The sequence below is a fragment of the Pristiophorus japonicus genome, chromosome 25 (assembly GCF_044704955.1).
Source record: "Pristiophorus japonicus isolate sPriJap1 chromosome 25, sPriJap1.hap1, whole genome shotgun sequence".
In the NCBI taxonomy this organism is placed as follows: Eukaryota; Metazoa; Chordata; class Chondrichthyes; family Pristiophoridae; genus Pristiophorus; species Pristiophorus japonicus.
In genome coordinates, this window is record NC_092001.1 from 14553491 (window position 1) to 14575747 (window position 22257).

Here is a 22257-nt window from a genome sequence, read left to right on the forward strand (position 1 = left end):
ATCCTTAAAATATCTCTACATTTTTAGCATCGATGTTATAGCTACTGCCATGATACCGCACTGTTGGCCCTACCTTTGTCGTGCTGTCAATATGCAGGTACAGCACGTAAACAGGAAGGCAAATGGAATGTGACATGGATTACAAGGGGGATGGAGAATAAAATCAGCGAAATCCTGCTACAACTGTACAGGGTATTAGTTGGACCAAATCTCTCCTTCTTTAAGACGAATATACTTGCATTGGAGGCCGTTTAGAGAAGGTTAACTAGGTTAATTCCTTAGATGAAGGTGTTGACTTTTGAAGATAGGTTCAGCAGCTCTGGTCTATACTCATTGGAGTTCAGAAGATTGATAGGTGATGTTATTGAAATACATAAGATGCTGACTGGGCTTTTTTTTACATTTTTAAACTTCTGTGGTGGCTTGACAATTTAGATGCAGAGAGGATGTTTCCACTCGTAGAGCAATTTAGAACTGGAGGCATAGTTTAGGAATAAGGTCTCGCACATTTTGAACTGAGATGAGCTGGATCTTCTTCTTTCAGAGGGTCGTAAATCTGTGGAACTCGATGCACCAGGGAGCTAGGAAGCTGGGCCATTGAACATATTTAAAATGGCAACAGACAGATATTTGAAAGTTAATGGAGTGAAGGGCGATAAGTAACATGCAGTGCTTTGGAGCTGAGGCCAAGATCATATCAGCCATAACATTATTAAAAATAGCGGCCAAATGTCCAACCCCTGCTCCTATTTCGTATGTTCTTGCTATATTATGACATACCTCCTTCAGCGAAACCAGTGCTGGCCCGAATCTTGCATCTACGGTGAAAAATCTAACTAGAAATGTAATGATCCTCTTCGACATACTGCTGCCGATCCATGAACGGGGCTAATTGTTTTTTCACAGTGGTTACTGATATACTATATTATGAACAATACAGCAATTAATTTTCCAACAAATATTTGTACTCCGCAACACACATCAATTCATACTGAGATTTTAATGGAAGCATGTTTTACCAGAATCATTGGAAATCACAATCGCGCAGTTTCGTCATCAGTCGGCGGAAGCACCGCACCAGTAATAGGGCATTATCAAGTCAATAAAATCTATGTTTGTGATGTTATTTTTGCGGTTCAGCTAGCTGGTTGATCGGCCATTAGCAGATGCTTGTCGCAAAGATTATGCCATATATCTCCAAAATTCCCCATTCCAAACATATGCACTTGAATTGCAACAACAGGCAAAGGATTATCATTTTGAACAAGAACCTTGTTTGATCGATTTAATCAGGCACAATGAGGATGTTAAGGTTTTCAATGTTGTCCGTGTTACGCCAATCAGGAGTCCAGATTTGAATATGTGCGCTCTTTATAATCCATCAACTACAAGGTAATATAATTTTAAATATTGTGTAGTCAGCGAGCAATGAGTTACACATTGTAGCTGCAATGGTATATTGTGCTGCATATTCGGTCTGCATTTCCTGCGAAGTCAGCAACGCCAGGATAATGTGCTGAATGATATGTCTGATGGAGATGCTGGCGCACTCCTTATAGAGACCTCTACTTCTGCTTGCTCGAACAGAAGGCGAATCTATTCGACTTTGTTTCTGGCTTGTTACATCTCCAGCCAGAGCTTCCACTTAAATCTAAACTCAAATGACCGTTAATGCCTGTGCAGTCAATCGCATGATATTCTATGTCAATATTTCAGTGAGATAATGGCAATAGGATCAATAAAACGAATGTTAAAGAAGAAAACCCAGCAATCAGTAAATTTAGCTTCAAGATCTGGGCAACAGGGTAGAATTATGCACCATTTCATGAATTTCTGCTTAACTGCCACCATATTTTTAATCTAATTTCCGAATCTACTTCAGCCAACTCGCCCCTAATGCCTGTGTAATTAGATATATGTAAGTCTAAAACTCCAATGTATGCTTAATAGTGTCACTATGAAATTTAACCTGCAATTCTGCATATTATGATCACCCTTCGCCAGAGCATCCCGTCCAATGAGATTATTAATTAACCCCGTTTCATTACAAAAGACATCTAAAACAGCCTGCCCCGATTGGTTCGACTAAAATCTAAGAACAGTTGCTTTGGATGTAACAGCACCCGATGGCCTGAAGTGGGGAATAGAAGGTTACTGGCACTTATATATTATATTCATGCACCCCGGGGTTAGAATGCTACGAACAAACACAATGTTACAGTGTAGCATTCCAAAATGCTATACCACAACAGAACAACTAGAATTTACATCGAGCCTTTTTTCTGGTGAAACGTTCCAATGCACTTCATAGGACTTTTATAAAACAAACAAAAATGAACCAGAGCCAGATTAGTGCAGGTGTCCAAACGATTGGTCAAAGTGTTAGGTTTTAAGCAGCGTCCTGGAGGAGGAAAGGGAGAGAGAGACATGGAAAGGTTTAATCTGGAAATTCCAGTGCTTTGGTTATAAGTAACAGGAGGTACGGCCACAAATGTTTCAGTGATTATAATCAGGAATGCATATGATGGCAGTGTAGAGGAGTGAAGAAAGATTGTGGGAAATATAGAAGATTACAGATATAAGGAAGGGCGTGGGAATGTTGGGATTTGAAAAAAAGGTTGAGAATGTTGACATCGAGCCATTGCTTAACCGGGAGTTAATGCAGTTCAGCACGCAGAGAGATGATAGCTGAGCGAGACATGTTGCGACTTCGGAGACGTGCAGCAGGTTATTTTATCAGCTCCAGTTTATGTAGTGTACAATGTGGAAGGCCAGCGATGAGTGCATTGGAATAGTCAAGTACAGATGTAATAAAGGCATGGATGAAGGCTTTAGCAAGGATGGAGATAGGGGATTTTACAGAGATGGATAGAGGTGGTCTTGGTTAAACTGCGGCTGTGGGATCTAAGACTAATTTCAGGGCAAAATCTGTCACCGAGGTTGTGAACAGTCTGGTATAACTTCAGAAAGAAACTAGGGAGGGGCATGGAGTCAATAGATAGTGAACGGAGCTTGTGCCGTTGTGAGAAAACAATGGCTTTGGCCTTTCCTGGTCTCCTCATCCAGAACTGGATGTCAGACACGCAGTCTGACAATTTAGAAACCGAGGAGCTGTCGAATTAAGGGGGATTGAGTAAGAGCAGGATGTCACTGGCACATATGTCGAAACTAGTTTTTTTTTCGGATGATTTCGTCAAGTGGCATCAGGTGGATGAGAAACAGGAGTGGGCCAATGAAAGAACGTTGGGGGACAACAGAGGTGAAGATGCGAGGGTTGGAACAGAAATATTTGCACATTGTGCTCTGACTACGATTGGAGAGAAAAGCATGGAACCAGCTGAGTGCATAGCCATTAAGCTCGGTTGCGGTGGAGTGGCATTCGATAAGGGTAGCGTGGTCAACATTGTCAAAGGCTGCAGACAATTCAAGAAGAATGATGCGAGATAGTTATCCTTTGTCGCATTCACAACAGATGTCGTTTGTGACTTTCATGACAGCAATATCTGTACAGTTGCAGGCGCAGCAACCAGCAGATGGGATTCAAAAATGGAATTGAAGGAAAGCTGGGCAAGCGTTGGGGAGGCGAGAACATATTCAAGCATTTTGGAGTTGAAAGGGAGGTTGGAGATGGGGCGGAATTTGAAAAGGTGGAACAGTCGAGTATTTTGTTATCGGAGTGTTCTGATGACGGCTGGTTTGAGGGAGAATTTTAAGTACGTAAGGTGAGAACCCAATGTCAGCTAACATGTGAGCCAGAAAACGAAGCTGGGTGGTCAGTAATTTAGTGGCAATAGATTGAAGGGAGCAGCAATTGGGTGTCATGGACACGATTAGCTCGGAAATGCCATGAAGGGAGATCGGAGGGAACTGGAAAAATACGTGAGATCAGGGCTCGGACATGGCGAAACTGAGCGGAAATTTAGCATAGTGGGCTAAGTGAAGTGGCAGAGGTGGCCGAATGGATGGTGTCAATCTTAGATACAAAGAATACCATGAGCTTCTCACATTTATTGTCGGTGATATGGAGACTGGAGGGACATCATTACAAAGACCGCTAGCAGTGGAGAATAGAAGGCAGGGTTTTTCTTTATATTCCAGAAATATTTTGGAATAGTGAGACTTTTTGGCAGATGAGAGCAGGACCCGACAATGCTTCATGTTATCCAGCCAGATCTGGCGGTGAATGGCCATACTAGGTGCCAAATGTATCTGTTCAAGCTGCGTCCCTTGCATTTAAGGCAGTGAAGTTCAGGGTTGTATCACGTGGAACGGACAGGGTGAGAGAATATATGTTTTAACAGCGAATCGTGCATTACTGGTAGTGTTGGAGGTGTGATCAAACAGATCGGTACCAGCAGAAATGTCCTGGTGAATAGAGGACCAAAGATTGGACAGTTGGGTTTGACAAATGCAGTTGGAGGAGCATCGGAAGGTATTTTTTCCCAGGGTCGGAGACAGAAGGATGTAGTGATGGGCGAAATCGTTGAAGTGGGAAGTGCGTTCTGAGCGATATGAGGAAGTGGCCAGAGATGGACTTATGTGCAATTGACACAATGGATGTATCAAGGCCATGAGTGATGGCAAGGTCGAGGGGATGTCCTGAACATGAGTTAGGGAGTTTACATGGAGGTAGAGATTAAAGGATATGAGGCTAGTGAACTCAAAGGAGAGAAAGCATACAGAATTGAAATGGAGGTTGAAATCACCGAGGATAAGATTCCCTTTGGTGCAGAGACAGAGGGAGTAATCAGTTAAGAAATATCAGTGATGCAATTTTTACGGTAATTGGGTTGCAGGGAGAGACAGAGTATGTTAAATGAGAGGAGACTGGGGTGGAATAATGTGTGATGTTTGTAGGAGGAAAAAGTGCGCGAGGAGGACGGTGAAAGAACAAATAGAAATTTGATGATAATAGCCACACCGTCGCCACACTGGTCTGAGGGGACAAGCGGAGGCAGGTATAGACAGGCTGGGAGGATTCATTTAAGCAGAAAGTGACTTTGCTCTTCAAAAAGCGTTCGACCAGAGCCATAATATCGATGCCTTCATCCAAGATAAGCTCATGGATGGGAAGGGCCTTGTTTCAAGAAGAAGAACAATGTGGAGGATGTTGTGGAGAGCGCATGCGATGACTTCCCAACTGCCAGCGTTCATAGGTTCAGAGCTGGTGAGGATTTGAAAGGGGAGATGATTGTCGCTGGGCGGGAAGTTTGGGGAGAAATTAGGATGGAAAAGATGGGGTTGCTGCTTGTATGGACGAGCGATTCATAGGCTGCCAATGGAGCCACAGAGGGAAGCTGTAGGCTTGTCTAGGAGGGAGGCAAGCATGGGACGGCGGAAGGAGATTAGCAATGTTGAGGAGTAATCATTGATTGGGGTAGGGAATTTGGAAGACAGAGTATCCGTGAGAGAGTAGATGAAACGAGGCAGGACGACACGAAAGAGCGAAAGTAGAGGAGAGAGAAAAAAGGAAAGATGGGTAAATGTGGAAAAGGATAGAATGTTTTGGGTCTGGAGCCGCAGTAAAAGTGCACACGAGAAGTAACACGCATGACGCTAAGGATAAATTGGCCTGTTTCAAAGTACTAGATCACGTTATCCACCAAACCCGAGGAGAGATTGCTACTAACAGAACAAATTCAGCATCCACAACTAGATCTTACATAATTTCGATGCCAGGTGGAACATTTTAATTAAGCCAAATTTTCAAAAAGTAATTGCAGAGGAAATATGTTTTGCGACGGGGAAAAACACAGGAAGTTGCACGAATTGAAAGTTTGTTGATGAGCCTTCTCAGTTATGATAAGTCAAATGACTTCCTTTTCTGCCGAATGATTCTATGAATCTCTAAGTGATGGTATTTAATAAAAGAAAAAATCATCTCTAGATGGCTGTGGAAGTTGAGAGCAGTGTGACTTCACCTCGCACCAACGCTGATGCAGTTATTACACCCAAAATCAGAATTTTAAATAAAGAAGGTGGTTACTCGACCCATCGTGTTGTTCCAACTCTCTGACAACGCTCGTTGAATAATCTGTCTTCTGCCATTTCCCCATATTATATATTTGTTCTATTTTAAAATCTTCACCCTCTTCCGTTGCAAAGGTTTTTCGTGCTTAAGCAATTAATTCATCGCAGTAAATTGAGCTGAAAATATTATTGGCTATACTAAAAGTAATCCAGTATGAAGTATGCAACGATTTTGGGACGATACAAAACGTGCATAAACTCCTAAAAGGCAAAATCTCCACTTGTGGAGTTAAGCAACCACTGACAACAAATGAGGCAAAAATATTATCAAGCTGAAAGAAAAGTTTACATCACATCAGGAAAACGTGGCAATCCTGCAGACTGCGAGCGCTATTATTTGGACAGGGGGCAAATAATGTAAGAAGAGGCGCAATAAAGAATGTTAAAATAGTTCAAAAATGTCGAACTGAACAGAAAAGTTTTTATAAATACATGGGGAGTGTGATTAGGAAGGGGAAATAGGGGCCCATTAAAGGCCGATACAGGAGAGCCTAAAATTGACTCACCAATAAACAACTGCGAGACGCAGTAAATGAAGACAATATATCCATTTCGGCAGTCGAGGAAGAGGACAACATACCAGCGAAGCAATGTAAAAGACAAGTATATTAAATGAAGGATCTTATTGCATTTAACACATAAATAAAATTATAATTGAGAGAATAATGTGTGTTAAAGTAGATGAAATTAAAGGCACAGAAGGTTTAGACCACGAGATTAAAACAATTAGTGAGGCAATTCTGTGTGTGTATTACGTAATTTTACAAAGCACATTCGCCTCTGTAATTGCATTTTTTAAATAGAATGTGTCAATTTTTGCTCAATGATATTCAGAAGGAGGGAATAACACAAAAATGCAGATCTGCCCATTTAACATTAGTTGTGTGGTGATTACAGGCATCTATCGTCAGGGACTGAATGACTAACCACTTGGACATTATGAGCTGATCAGAGCGAGTCAGCGTGGATTTGCGAATAGTAAGCAACGTCCGATACACCTAATTGAATTTGTTGAGATGGTCACTGGCATGATGGATATGGGGAGTGTGTATCAATGTTATCGATATTGGCTCCCGAACATGAGAGTAGGTTCCGCACAATAGATTATTAGCTATAATATAAACGCACAAATTGTGATATGCATTGGTAATTGGTGGAGAGTTATTGGAACTGGTAGTAGGGATCAATGCCACGTATTCTAATTGGCTGGACGTAAAGATATTGATGCCCCATCGTTCTGTACAGAGGCCTCAGCTTTTCAGATGAAAGAATTGTTAGTTGTTTATCTGTTTCTCGATAAGAAAAAAAATACATTTTATATATATAGCGCCTTTAACTTAGCTAAACGTCGAAAGGCCCTTCACAGCAGTATTTTGTGCTAAACATTTGACAACGACAAACAAAACTAGAAATTAGCACAGGAGACCATTTGCTTGGTTAAAAAGATATGTTTAATGTGCAACTTGAAGTATAAAAGTGAGGTAGTGAGGCGGAGATGTTTGGGCTGGCAGTTCCAGAGCTTGGGCCAAGGCAACAGAAGGCATGGCCGCAAGTAGTTGAGCGATTGTTGTCGGAGATTGTCAGGAGGGCAGAATTAGAGGATGTAGATATCTCGTCTTTCGGGGGGATGGAGGACTTTGCAGAGATAGGGATTTGTGAGGCCATCGTTGGACTTGAATAAACAAGATGAGAATTTTTAATCAAGGCATTGCTCAACCTGAAGCTATTGTATTTCAGCGTGCACAGCGGTGATGGTTGAGTGGGACTTCGCGCGAGTTCTGACACGCGCTTTGGATCAGTTCAAGTTTACATCTGGTAGAATATGGGACGCCAGTTAGTTGTGCTTTGGAATAGTAAAGTCTTGAGGTAACAAGGTCATGGATGGGGGCATCACCAACGGGTGGGCTGAGGCAAGGATGGAGAACGGCGATTTTACGGAGTTGGAAATATGCATTCTTAGTTATGCTGCGTCTATGTGATCGAAGGATAATTTCAGGCATCACCAAGTTTGCGAACAGTCTGATTCAGCCACGGACAGACGTTAAGGAGAGGGATGGATTTTAATACCAGGGAACGGAGTTTATGGCTGACATGCATCATCCATGTTCTAGCCCTCTGTCCACCTGTCTTTATCTCTACAGCCTCTTTACGTCCTCCTCACAGCTTACTGTCCTACCTTACGTTGTATCATCAGCAAATATGGATACATTATACTCGGTCCATTCATCTACATCCTTAATGTAAATTGTAAGTAGCTGGGACCCAAGCACCGATCCTTGCAGCATCACACTAGTTGCAGCCTGCCAACCTGAAAATGACCCGGTTATTCCTACTATCTATTTTCTGTCCATTAACCAATCCTCAATCGATGCTAGTATATTGTCCACAATTACATGAGTCCTATTTGTGTTTAATAACCTTTTGTGCGCCATCTTATCAAATACTTTTTGAAAATACAAATACAAACACAAGCAGTGGTTCCCCGTTATCAAACCTGCTAATTATAACCTCAAAATACAGAATTTATGAAATGGAAACCGTGTTTGACTAAACTGTTTTTGTGTTAAATTCGTGCTGACTCTGGCCAATCCTATTATTATGTTCAAAATAGCTGTATCCTGTCATCACGTCCCTAATAATAGATTCCAGCATTGCTCCAATGACTGATATCAGGCTACCTGACCTTTCTTTGCCTGTTTTCTCTCTCCTCCTATCTTGAATAGCGGGGTTAAATTTGCTGCATTTCAATCCGCTGGGACCGGTCTAGAATCTAAGGATGTCTGGAACATAAAAACTAATGAATCCACTACATCTGTATTGCAAAATGAATCATAAACTATGACAAAGATGACCACTGCGCAAAACTGTGTCATCCCCAGAACTAGCTCTAGCTTACTACAGACTCCGGGAGAGCAGTGATTCACTCACGGGATGGATAGATACGGAGACCGGAGTAGGAAGTAGCAAATGCAAGGCAGTTTTAACGGGAGATTTCAATTTTCACGAACTGGGAAAAGCAAATCATCACAAAGTGTAGAGGCGAAAACGTTTCTAATGTATCCGGGGCAATTTTCTGAAACAATGGTCCCAATATTTGCTGGGTGCTGGGAGAGCACGGGAAGCGAGGGGAACACCAGGACGTCGTTATAATTGCCTCATTATAAGTATCGGCCGTGGTTCAGTGGGCAGCACACTCAGCTCCGGCGAGTTTCCCACTTTAAAACAGCGACTACACTCCGAAAAGGTACTTCATTGGCTGTTAAGTGCGGGGCAACATGAACGGCGCTATATAAATGCATTAATTTATTTCTAATTTGCTTACCACCAGTGCATTGGGACCATGACTCGGCATCCGCCTGTGGAAATGCAGGTGAATTTTCTGTGCTGGAGTGGACAAGCCGGGAAATAGAAAAGACAACTTCTTGGCAGATAATTGATTTCACCAAATTACCTGTAGAGTGGTCTCTGAATTATCAGTCCTTTAACAATTTGCACGAGAACAACATTTAGCCATTCATTCAGGCAACTATCAAGCCTGGTACATCGGTTCCTGTCATGTATGTACCTTTGGTATCACTAGCCACTGTTGGAAGCCATTATGCTGCACGCATATGTGAGCAGCCCAAGTATAAAAGGCCAGCCATTTTGCAACTTACTCACGTTGGGCATTAATAAAGCAGAGCCAAGGTGATACGTTTTGGAGTTAATAGTACTTAGTCTGTCACGTTTTTGCAGACACAACATTTGTCGACGAGGCAACAAGAATCTTTGCATGCAGAATTGAGCACAATTGGATTGTTGCACCGATTTGTAGAAGGAGAAGATTGGGCAGACTTTGTGGGCCATTTGAGCCAGTATATAATGGCGAAAAAATTGGAGTGGGAAGACGAAGCATATTGGCTCCGGGCAGTGTTCCTCAAGGTTTGCTGTCCGAAAATGTATAGTCTTACAAAGAATCTCCTCTTGCCTGTGAGTCCAACAGAGAAGAAACATGAAGGATTGTGTACCCTGGTACGCGACCACCTTAAGCCAGACGAAGATATTATCTTCTCAAGATACAGATTTCACAAGCATGTTCGCTCGGAGGAGCAAAATGTGGCGGAATTCTTTGCCAACCTGAGACGTCGAGCTGGACCGTGTAAGTTCGGTGCTGTTTTGGCAAACATGCTACGGGACTTTTTTATAATCGGCATCACCACAAGGTAATCCTGCGTAAACTACTGGCTGTGGAGACGTTGGACCTGAAAGGGGCTCGCTCAGTCATGCTTGCGAAAAACAAAAGCTTAAAGCAGATTCAATGAAAAATCGAAACTTGGCAAGTACAGTAAACGTGATTGATTCGGCGTTCGGCAGAGCGGCACATGGCAGGTCCTACCGACAGCGTAAGCTAAACCTGTGGCTGCCCAAAGTCCACCAACGGAAATGCATCCGAATTCACGGTGTTGGCGTTGTGGGGAAAATCACTGGCACCATCAGAGACGATTTAAACAATATGTTTGAAAAAGCTGTTTGAGAGTGGGGCATCTCCAGCGCAAGTGGCCTCAACTGAGCATGTGAGCTGCAACACAACACGTGGATGACGCTGAACATTCTAGCACGGATCCGGATATGCAATCCGAGATACCAGAGGAGGAAGTGTATGGAATGTTCTCGTTCCTAATTAAGAGCAAACTCATAAGGAAAATTGTGAAATTTAATGTGGGGGCCGTATCGATGGAATTGGACACGGGTTCACGTCAATCGAAAATGAGCCTGAATTTATTCGACAAGCTGTGGGATACAAGGCTGTGAGGCCTAGGCTGAGGCCTGTCAATGCCAAGTTTCACACTAAAGAACTCACAAAATTGATGGGCAGAGCCACAATTAATGTATCGTAAGATGGTGCAGTTCATGAGTTACCACTACGGATTGTACCAGGCAATGGCCCAAAGCTGTTTGGCTGGAACTGGTTTGAAATACTTAAGTGCAACTGGAATGGCATCAAGACTTTGTCATCGGAGGATGTCATGTGCTCCAGTACTGAGCAAGTTCCCCTCGCTGTTTGAATCAGGCACTGGCATCTTCACGGGAGCCCAGGTGCAAATCCACGTGGACTCGGATGCAAGACTCGTCCAACATAAAGTTGGGCAGTTCCGTATATGATGCGGGAGAAGGGCAAAATTGAGCTGGACAGACTCAACCGTAAATATATTATATCACCGGTCGAATTCAATGAATGGGCATACCCATTGTTCCTGTGCTGAAAAGTGATAGCACAGTGAGGATCTGTGGAGACTAAAAGTCTACAATAAACAGGATTTCAAAACAACATCTCGTTTCCGAAGTCTGATGAATTTTATACAATGCTAGTTGGATGGGGGAGGGAAGTCGTTCCACCATCTGGCATTGAAGTTCGGCCTACATGAAACGGGACCTGGTCGAGACCTCAAATAGAAGTAAGTTCATTAACATGCATGAAGAACTGTTTATTTATCACAGGTGCCCTTTTGGACTTTGCTCGGCTGCAGCAATATGTCAACGGAATGTGGAAATTCTACTGAAGTTTGTTCTCATAACCGTCCTTTTCCAATATGACATCCTGGTTACAGGTCGTGACTCCGAGGAACATCTGAACAACCCGGAAGATGTTCTACATCGTCTGGACCAATGGGACTCAGGCTGATGCGCTGGAAGTACGTCTTCATGGCATCAGATGTCTATTTCCTGGGGAGGCAATTAGTGCGGACGGCATCAGTCCCACGGACGCGAAAACCAAGGCCATTAATTCTGCACCCAAGCATTAGAATGTGATGGTGCTGCGTTCGTTCCTGGGTCTACTCAACTACTTCGGTAACTACTTAACTACGTTGAGCACCTTTTTAGAGGCACTGCAGATGCTGCTAAGGAAAGGCGACAACTGGGCATTGGGTGCGTCTGAAGATAGTGCTTTTGAGAAAACCATTAATCTGCTTTGCTCTAACATGCTGCTGGTAATGATGACCCATGTAAACGTTTAGTCTTGGCCTGTGATACTTCAGTAAATGGAATTGGTTGCACAATGAATCGGGTAAACTTCATCTTGTCATGTATGCTTCAAAATGTTTGACTAAAGCGGAAAGAGCCTACAGCATGGTTGATCAAGAAGCACAAGCCTGTGTGTATGGGGTTAAAAAGATGCATCAGTACCTGGTCGTTCTTCGGCAGGATCTGGAAACAGATCCCAAGCCTCTCATTTCGCTGTTTTCTGAAAAGAAACGTATCAATACCAATGCTTCATCCTGCATCCAGAGGTGGGCGCTGTCATTAAAGGCTTATTATTTTGACATTCGTCATAGACATGGCACCGAGAATTCTGCGGCTATTTGAGCCGTCTGCCGTTGCCCACACTAGAGGTAGAAACGCCACAACCGGCGGAGATATAGTTAGTTAGGGATGATTATAAAAGTGAAGGAACCCCTGTCACGGGTCAACAATTTAAGACATGGACCAGACAGGAACCGATATTATCGGTGGAGAAGAGCTGTATCCTCAAAGGTGAGTGGTCTGCCATACCAAACAAATGTGCGAGGAGACGAAACATTACATTCGTCGTGAAGATGAACTGTCCATTCAGTCAGATTGTATACTGTGGGGTAATCGTGTTATTTTGCCTAAGAAAGGCAGTGAGAAATTTGTACGTGAGATAGATAGCTCACATCCCGGCAATGTAATGAAGAAAACCATCATGTGTATTTGCCAGAAATTTACTCTGAACTGGCATCATGTGTGCATGAGTGAAACAGTTGCATGCAGCTCAACAAAGCACCAGCAGAATCGCAGCTGAGTCTGTGGTCGTGCTCGTCTAAATCAAGGTCCAGGATCCACATGGACTTTCAGGTCTCTTCCTGGTTGAGATGTTTTGAGTTGCATAGGATGCATATTCTCGTTGGATAGAGTGTATATTCATGCAATCCAGCACGTCCACAGCTACTATTGAAAAGCTCAGTGTCATGTTCTTGACACATGGTCTGCCTGACATCGTTGTTAGCGACAATGTTTTCACCAGTCAGAAATTTCAAGACTTCATGAAACTCAATGGTATCATACATGTAAGGTCAGCACCATTCAAATCCGCATCCAATGGTCTAGCAGAACGTCTATCCAAATCATAAAGCACGCAACCCAAGGATCACTGCAGACCTACCAGTCATGCATATTGCTTAATTACAGGACAAGACCGCACACGCTTACCCGGATGTCTCCTGCTGAATTAATAATGAACAGAGGTCGCAATATCAAACTATCTCTTGTACATGCTGCCTTGAATAAGCATTTTGAAAATAGAAGACTAAGTCAGCAAGGGTGTCAAGATCATGCCGTTGTGTCACGCGATATTTCTGTAAATGATCCTCTATATGTTCTGAATTATGGTCAGGGCCCAAGTGTATCTCTGGTACGGTCATGGCCAAGGAGGGTTACAGATTATTTATTTTCAAGCTTAAAAATCGTCAATATGCAGGAAACATATGGATCAGTCAAAGCTGCGGTACACAGACAAATCGGAACATTCAGAGGAAGAGACAATTAAATGCCAACCAACCTCCCCCAGTCATCAGAGGACTCAGCGTTCCACAATGAATCTGGACTTTCAATCACTGTCATGATAAATGAATCACGACTTTCAATCCCTGACATGGCCATTGCCACTCCCAGCAGGCCAGCTACCCATCTCCCACTCACACAGACTCTGATCACTCACCCAAGGTTGCAGTTGAACTGAGACGGTCAACACGGGAGTATAAAACACCGGACCATCTCAATTTGTAAAATACTCCTTTAACATCTCTGAGGGGAGTATTGTCATGTTTCTACTTTGGGTATCAATAGCCACTAGATGGCGTAATTGTTGGAGGCCATTAGCCTGCACGGACGTGTGTGCAGCCCAAGGACAAAAGGCCAGATATTATGTACTATATGCACTTTGAGCCTGAATAAAGCAGAGCCAAGGTTATACATTTTGGAGTTAACAATACATAGCCTAACAAGTTATTGCATACATAAACGTTCGCAAAGCAGGAATGGGATGTGAGGTGGTAGAAATAGCGAACTGTGTGACACACATCCAGCATCTTCAGCGTTAAGGCTGGTGGCTCGTTCCTTCTGGCTACCGCTTTAGCTCTCACTGTATCTGGTGAGCGATGTCCTGCAGTGTGTGTTATAGATTACGCGTTGACATTTACTGGAACAAGAAGTTTGGGAGGAGACGATACATTTGTTGGAACATCGGGATAAGTAATGTTTGTGGTTGGGAGATTTTAAAACGACAGATGTATGATTAATCTTAGTTCCCTGATGGGCCAATATTGTGGACATTAGTCTCGTTGAAAGTCTGAGCGATATGCTGCTTCCGTTAGTACTGATGGGCCAGTTCTCCATTCCCAAAATTGATTCTGAGAATTTGAACAAAAAGAATGGAATTAAGGAAATATTTGCTCTTTAATTCGAACAATATCCTGAACATTGCTCACTGTATTTAATGGCATCTGCAAAATTTTATATAGCGTCCTGTATACCCATATTGAAGTCATTAATATATACAAAGAAAAGCAGGGGTCCTACAAACGACCCCTGTGGAATGTCACTGTATTCATTCCTCCACTTCTAAACACAACCGTTCATCACTACTCTCTGTTTCCTGTCACTGAGCCAATTTTGTATCCCTTCAGACACTGTCCCTTTTATTCCATCGGCTTCAACATTGCTGCCACGCATATTAAGCGGCATTCTGTCAAACACCTTTTGCAATTCTATGTACACGTCAACCACTTTACCTTCAGCAACCCTCTCTGTTACCGCATCAAAAAACCTCATCAATTTGGTTAAACGCGATTTGTCTTTAATAAATACGTGCTGCCTTCGCTTATTTAGTCCACATTTGTCCAACTGATTGTTAATGTTGTACCTGATTATAGTTTCTAAACGTTTCCCACGACCGATGTTAAACTTCCCGGCATATAATTGCTGGGTTTAACTTTAATATCTTTCTTGAATAAGGGTTTAACATTTGCAGTTATCCACTTTTCTGGCACCACCCCGTTTCGAAGGATGTTTGGGCGATTATGATCAGTACCTCTGCGATTTCTTCCTTCATTTCCTTAGTGTCCATAGGGACACACCTTGTCTGGTCCTTGTGAGTTATCTACTGTTGGAGCGGATTTTTGGACATATACTTTACTAGTATACGGGACCAAACATTTGTTTTTATTTTCCCCTTTAATGAATTTTGTAAGGGATAATACTGATGCATTATGATTTATAAAAAAATCATAGTTAGACTTCAAGGTATGCTCGCCTTGAGTTATGGATTTAGGAAAGTGAGATACTGAACGACTGGAGAGATTGGTGGGGGTATGTTTGTCTCAACTAGCGACAAGAGGCCTGCATTTGTTTTTCTGTTGATAAAAGGGCAATTATAGTCTTCTTGGATGTCCTGTCACAAAGCGAGGCTGGTTTATATCAAGAGCCTGAACGATGATTGTATGAAAATCTTTGTAAACCTTGTAATGCGATGATTGGACTTAAAGCACGTGATGTAAAGTGACGTAATTTTTAAGATAAAAGAACCTTACTGGAGATATCAAATTGAGAAGCTGGTTCAGAGACAGGGGTCTCTAACACTTCTCCCAAAGGTTTGTCTCCGATTTAATAAACCTCTCTTTATATATTATGCAGTCTCGGAAATATTCTTCCACAACAAAATGGCGTCACGAACAGGATACTGTCCGATCAGACGTGATCACTTAAGACAGTATCTGGAATCTGGTGTTAGAGAATGAAAAGAGAGGTGTACGGGCACGACGGGATAGGGTATAAGATATGAGTAAGTAGATCGCGGGAGGAGGCTGACTAACAGTTTGATTTTCCCTTTGGTAAATAAGGTCGGTGCGAAAGGGAGCTGATCATTCCAACCAAAAGCAGAAACTCCGGTGGTAAGGAAACACGCGAGCTTTTTTGCGAATACACAGAGTAGTCGTGGCCGTGAGTATTACAGGAACAAAGGGAAACGTCCGAGACTGGCGTACATGGAAGGTAAGGAAGGGAATGTAAAACTCGGGTTGCCCGTGTCATTAATTAATTCCTATCATTAATTGTAACTTGCTTAATTACGTAATGCCATAAAAAAGCTGATAGTGACTATCTCAAATGACATATGGATCCAGACATAAGCTTTGTTGAATGAAGAGAGACTTTTGTGAGTGTCTATTTTGAATGTAGAGAGTACTTGAGTGATTTTGACTGCGGAATGAATGAAAGCCTGTTTGGGAAGGTGTGGAGTTGCCTGCCTGTTTTAGTTCTACCCACTTTTTCCAAACAGAGTGAAAGATTGTTAACCCTTCGTAGTGTTGTCCTGTATGTGGGAAGTTTAGGGAAGTGTGAACCTTATGCTATTACATTTTAAGTTAGATACGAAGATGTGGATATATTCGGATGATAAGTTACGGAGCTAGGAAATGCACAAAGGATAGGTTTGTTGAGTAAAAGATAAAAAAATACAAGGTCCCGGTAGTAAAAAAAAAAGAATTTATTTGACATGCTCACTTACTTGTCGAAAGCAAATATTCAATTGGGTTGAAAGACGTAAATTTAGTCCAGGAATGAGATAACGAATGCCTTTTAAAACGCTCCCATTTTCCATCGTAAAACCGTGACACGAAAGCTTCTAGCTCAGTAAATATAAAAGAGTTTTAAATTTAGAAATACCTTCAGGGATCAAGTAAACTCCTGGGCGAGTGTTGAGCTATCTGTAAAGGTGTAAAAGGGACTTTGAAAAAGGCTAAAACAGTAAGCTTTAGCAGTTTAGAAAAGAAAAAGATAAAGATGCAACTTAGAAAATAAACAAATTGAACGATTGGAAAGAAAATGTGTCTTCGATTGTCTGATGATTTTAAATACAAAACCTAATTTGAAGAAAGGTGATCTAAAAAAAATACGTAACACCCTAATTAGGTGCTGGAAAAAAATGGGTGTTTGCAATGGATAAAGACATAACTTACTAAAGACCAGTTGATATCAGCTGTGAAAAAGATATTGCTTTAATTGGAAAAAAGAACAATTTGAAGAGGTAAAAGACACTCTCCATTGATAAATATTTAAAATTATGAGAAAGTTTCACTGCAGTTTGAAAGATTTCCAAAATGGAGCGATTATTAAAATTAAGTCAGTGTCACTGGGGCCGGTGACGAACAGATAATTATTGAGAAACTACAACAGGACACTTCTGAGGAGCAAATAGGTATGTGGAGAAACCAGGGAAGGATAACGTTTGGAGACGAAACGACAAGGTAATGGCGCCTGAATGCATACAGAATACATTATTGGAGTTGCATCATGGCATTTCTCATTCAGCACGAGAGGCCATGACCGGGAGTCTTGGGAGAGATTGGTGGTGGAAATGGATGGGGAGAGATATTGCCAAACATTGCCATCGATACATTACGTGCGCACAACATAATCCAGGCAGGCCCATTAAAATTAAAATGGGACACCAGCCCCGTCCACGGATCCAAGCGAACACGTACAAATTGATTTCACAGGTCCTTTGCACCCATCACATGTAAAAAGATATTGCTGAGTGATTGTAGATCAATTGACCCGGTGGGTGGAAGCTTTCCCCACACGTGATTGCGCGGCCCCAACAGTGGCAAGGATATTCTGACCAAGGCACCCACTTAACCGGAAAAATTGTAAAAACAATATGCCAGCTGATGGGCATAAAACAAAAATTCCACATCCACTACCACCCGCAGAGTTCTGGGATGTTAGAGCGCATGAACCATACCCTTAATAACGCCCTGGCAAAGGCCATGCAAACGTCAGGAAAAACGTGGGCAGAAGTATTTCCCATTATATTGATGAAGTTAAGAGCCACGACAAACCGCTAGCGCCAAGAAGCCTGCACTTGTTTTTCTGTTGATAAAAGGGGAATTATAGTCCTCGTGAATGTCCTGTGTCAATGCGAGGCTGGTTTATATCAAGAGCCTGCACGATGATTGTATGACAATCTTTGTAAACCTTGTAATGCGATGATTGGACTTAAAGCACGTGATGTAAAGTGACGTAATTTTTAAGATAAAAGAACCTTACTGGAGGTATCAAATTCAGAAGCTGGTTTAGAGACAGGGGTCTCTAACACTTCTCCCAAAGGTTTGTCTCCGATTTAATAAACCTCTCTTTATATATTATACAGTCTCGTAAATATTCTTCCACAACAAAATGGCGTCACGAACAGGATACTGTCCGATCAAACGTGATCACTTAAGACAGTATCTGGAATCTGGTGTTAGAGACTGAAAAGAGAGGTGTACGGGCACGACGGGATAGGGTAAAAGATATGAGTAAGTAGATCGCGGGAGGAGGCTGACAAACAGTTTGATTTTCCCTTTGGTAAATAAGGTCGGTGCGAAAGGGAGCTGATCATTCCAACCAAAAGCAGAAACTCCGGTGGTAAGGAAACACGCGAGCTTTGTTGCGAATACAAAGGGTCTCCACAGAGTAGTCGTGGCCGTGAGTATTACAGGAACAAAGGGAAACGTCCGAGACTGGCGAACATGGAAGGTAAGGAAGGGAATGTAAAACTCGGGTTTCCCGTGTCATTAATTAATTCCTATCATTACTTGTAACGTGCTTAATTACGTAATGCCATAAAAAAGCTGATAGTGGCTATCTTAAATGACATATGGATGCAGACATAAGCTTTGTTGAATGAAGAGAGACTTTTGTGAGTGTCTATTTTGAATGAAGAGAGTACTTGAGTGATTTTGACTGCGGAATGAATGAAAGCCTGTTTGGGAAGGTGTGGAGTTGCCTGCCTGTTTTAGTTCCACCCACTTTTTCCAAACAGAGTGAAAGATTTTTAACCCTTCGTAGTGTTGTCCTGTATGTGGGAAGTTTAGGGAAGTGTGAACCATATGCTATTACATTTTAAGTTAGATACGAAGATGTGGATATATTCGGATGATAAGTTACGGAGCTAGGAAATGCACAAAGGATAGGTTTGTTGAGTAAAAGATAAAAAAATACAAGGTCCCGGTAGTAAAAAAAAAAAGACTTTATTTGACATGCTCACTTACTTGTCGAAAGCAAATATTCAATTGGGTTGAAAGACATAAATTTAGTCCAGGAATGAGATAAAGAATGCCTTTTAAAACGCTCCCATTTTCCATTGTGTAAAACCTTGACACGAAAGCTTCTAGCTCAGTAAAAATAAAAGAGTTTTAAATTTAGAAATACCTTCAGGGATCAAGTAAACTCCTGGGCGAGTGTTGAGCTATCTGTAAAGGTGTAAAAGGGACTTTGAAAAAGGCTAAAACAGTAAGCTTTAGCAGTTTAGAAAAGAAAAAGATAAAGATGCAACTTAGAAAATAAACAAATTGAACGATTGGAAAGAAAATGTGTCTTCGTTTGTCTGATGATTTTAAATACAAAACCTAATTTGAAGAAAGGTGATCTAAAAAAAATACGTAACACACTAATTAGGATGTGGAAAAAAATGGGTGTTTGCAATGGATAAAGACATAACTTACTAAATACCAGTTGATATCAGCTGTGAAAAAGATATTGCTTTAATTGGAAAAAAGAACAATTTGAAGAGGTAAAAGACACTCTCCATTGATAAATATTTAAAATTATGAGAAAGTTTCACTGCAGTTTGAAAGATTTCCAAAATGGAGCGATTATTAAAATTAAGTCAGTGTCACTGGGGCCGGTGACGAACAGATAATTATTGGGAAACTACAACAGGACACTTCTGAGGAGCAAATAGGTATGTGGAGAAACCAGGGAAGGATAACGTTTGGAGACGAAACGACAAGGTAATGGCGCCTGAATGCATACAGAATACATTATTGGAGTTGCAATCTGGCATTTCTCATTCAGCACGAGAGGCCATGACCGGGAGTCTTGGGAGAGATTGGTGGTGGAAAGGGATGGGGAGAGATATTGCCAAACATTGCCATCGATACATTACGTGCGCACAACATAATCCAACAGGCCCATTAAAATTAAAATGGGACACCAGCCCCGTCCATGGGGGCCATGGGAACACGTACAAATTGATTTCACAGGTCATTTGCACCCATCACATGTAAAAAGATATTGCTGAGTGATTATAGATGAATTGACCCGGTGGGTGGAAGCTTTCCCCACACGTGATTGCGCTGCCTCAACAGTGGCAAGGATATTGACCGAGCAGGTGATTCCCCGATGGGGAGTGCCTCAACAGTGGCAAGGATATTGACCGAGCAGGTGATTCCCTGATGGGGAGTGCCCCAATAGTGGCAAGGATATTCTGACCAAGGCACCCACTTAACCGGAAAAATTGTAAAAACAATATGCCAGCTGATGAGCATAAAACAAAAATTCCACATCCACTACCACCCGCAGAGTTCTGGGATGGTAGAGCGCATGAACCATACCCTTAATAATGCCCAGGCAAAGGCCATGCAAACGTCAGGAAAAACGTGGGCAGAAGTATTTCCCATTATATTGATGAAGTTAAGAGCCACGAAAAACCGCTAGCGCCAAGAAGCCTGCACTTGTTTTTCTGTTGATAAAAGGGGAATTATAGTCCTCTTGAATGTCCTGTCACAATGCGAGGCTGGTTTATTTCAAGAGCCTGCACGATGATTGTATGAAAATCTTTGTAAACCTTGTAATGCGATGATTGGACTTAAAGCACGTGATGTAAAGTGACATAATTGTAAGATAAAAGAACCTCACTGAAGATATCAAATTGAGAAGCTGGTTCAGAGACAGGGGTCTCTAACACTTCTCCCAAAGCTTTGTCTCCGATTTAATACACCTCTCTTTATATATTATACCGTCTCGGAAATATTTTTACACAACATCTACTTTAAATACAGCGGCCGTTCATGTCTGTCGTGCTAATAAATTCTTATGCCACCAGGAACTCTTCTACCTCCTCCTTTACTAAGATAACGGCAAAATATTATTTATTGGTACAGAGAGAAGCAACATATTCATTTAGTTCCTCATCTATATCCAGTACCTCCATGGGTGGCTCTAACTTATGATCCCTTTTCAGCCTCCCCCCTCCTCTTACTACCCGTTTACTCTTTACATGCCGATCGAATACTTTTGGATTATCTTTTATGTTCGCTGCCAATCTATTCCTCTGGTTGCCTCTCTTAGTTACTTTTCCTCTGCTCCTCTGAACTATCTATATTCAGACTGATTCTCAGCTGTATTCTAGATGTGATATTTGTTATACACGTTTTTTTCTGCTTCAAATTGCTCTCTGTATCTTTCATCATCCAGGGAGCTCCGACTTTAGTTGCTCTAACTTTCCCCCACATTTCATGTTGCTCGACTTTACTCCAAGCATTTCTCATTCAAGACAGCCTCTTGTTCCAAGACAGTTTAGCCTTCAACTTATGTATTCCAATTTATCCTGGCCATATCCGTTCTCATAACTCTGACATTTTCCTTCGTCCAATTGTGTATTTTTGACTCCAGTGTACTATCTGTCCTTTTCCATAGCTTTTTGAATCTATGAACATTGTCCCTAACTATTCACCTACCTTCAATTGCTCCATTTTACCCATCTCATTCCCCTGAACCTGACCCAACAATGCCTCATTCATTGCCCATTATCACTACTTTAAAATGCTTGCAGCTCTGCACTTTATCTGCTAATCTGCACCTCTAACATTTTACTACAGGTTGATGGCCTATAGAATAAACCAAAAGTTTAATACCTCTTCAATTATTTCTGCACGCTAACCAAATAGATTCTGTCCTTGACCGCTCGAGGACATCCTTTTTCTCCACCACTGTAACATGACACATAATCATGACAATCACAGCAACGACCAACTTTCCTTCGCTATCTTTCCTGAACACCCTGTAAAATCATAGAAGATTCTCTGAAATATACAGCACGGAGGGAGGTCATTTCGGCCCATTGCCTCCGCGCGGGTCGAGCAAGAGCGATCCAGCCTAACCCCCCTTTCCAGGTCTTGGCCCGTAGCCTTGTTCGTTATGGAACTTAAAATGCACATCCATATATCTTTCAAATGCGGTGAGGTTTCCTGCCTCTGCCATCCTTTCAGGCAGTGAGTTACAGACCCCCACTGCCGTCTGGCTGAAGATATTTCCCCTCATATCTCCTCCGCCCTAATTGCAACATCTGCACCGCCCCTCTATTTTTTGAAAACAGCTACAAAGTATTCATTATGAATCACACCACTT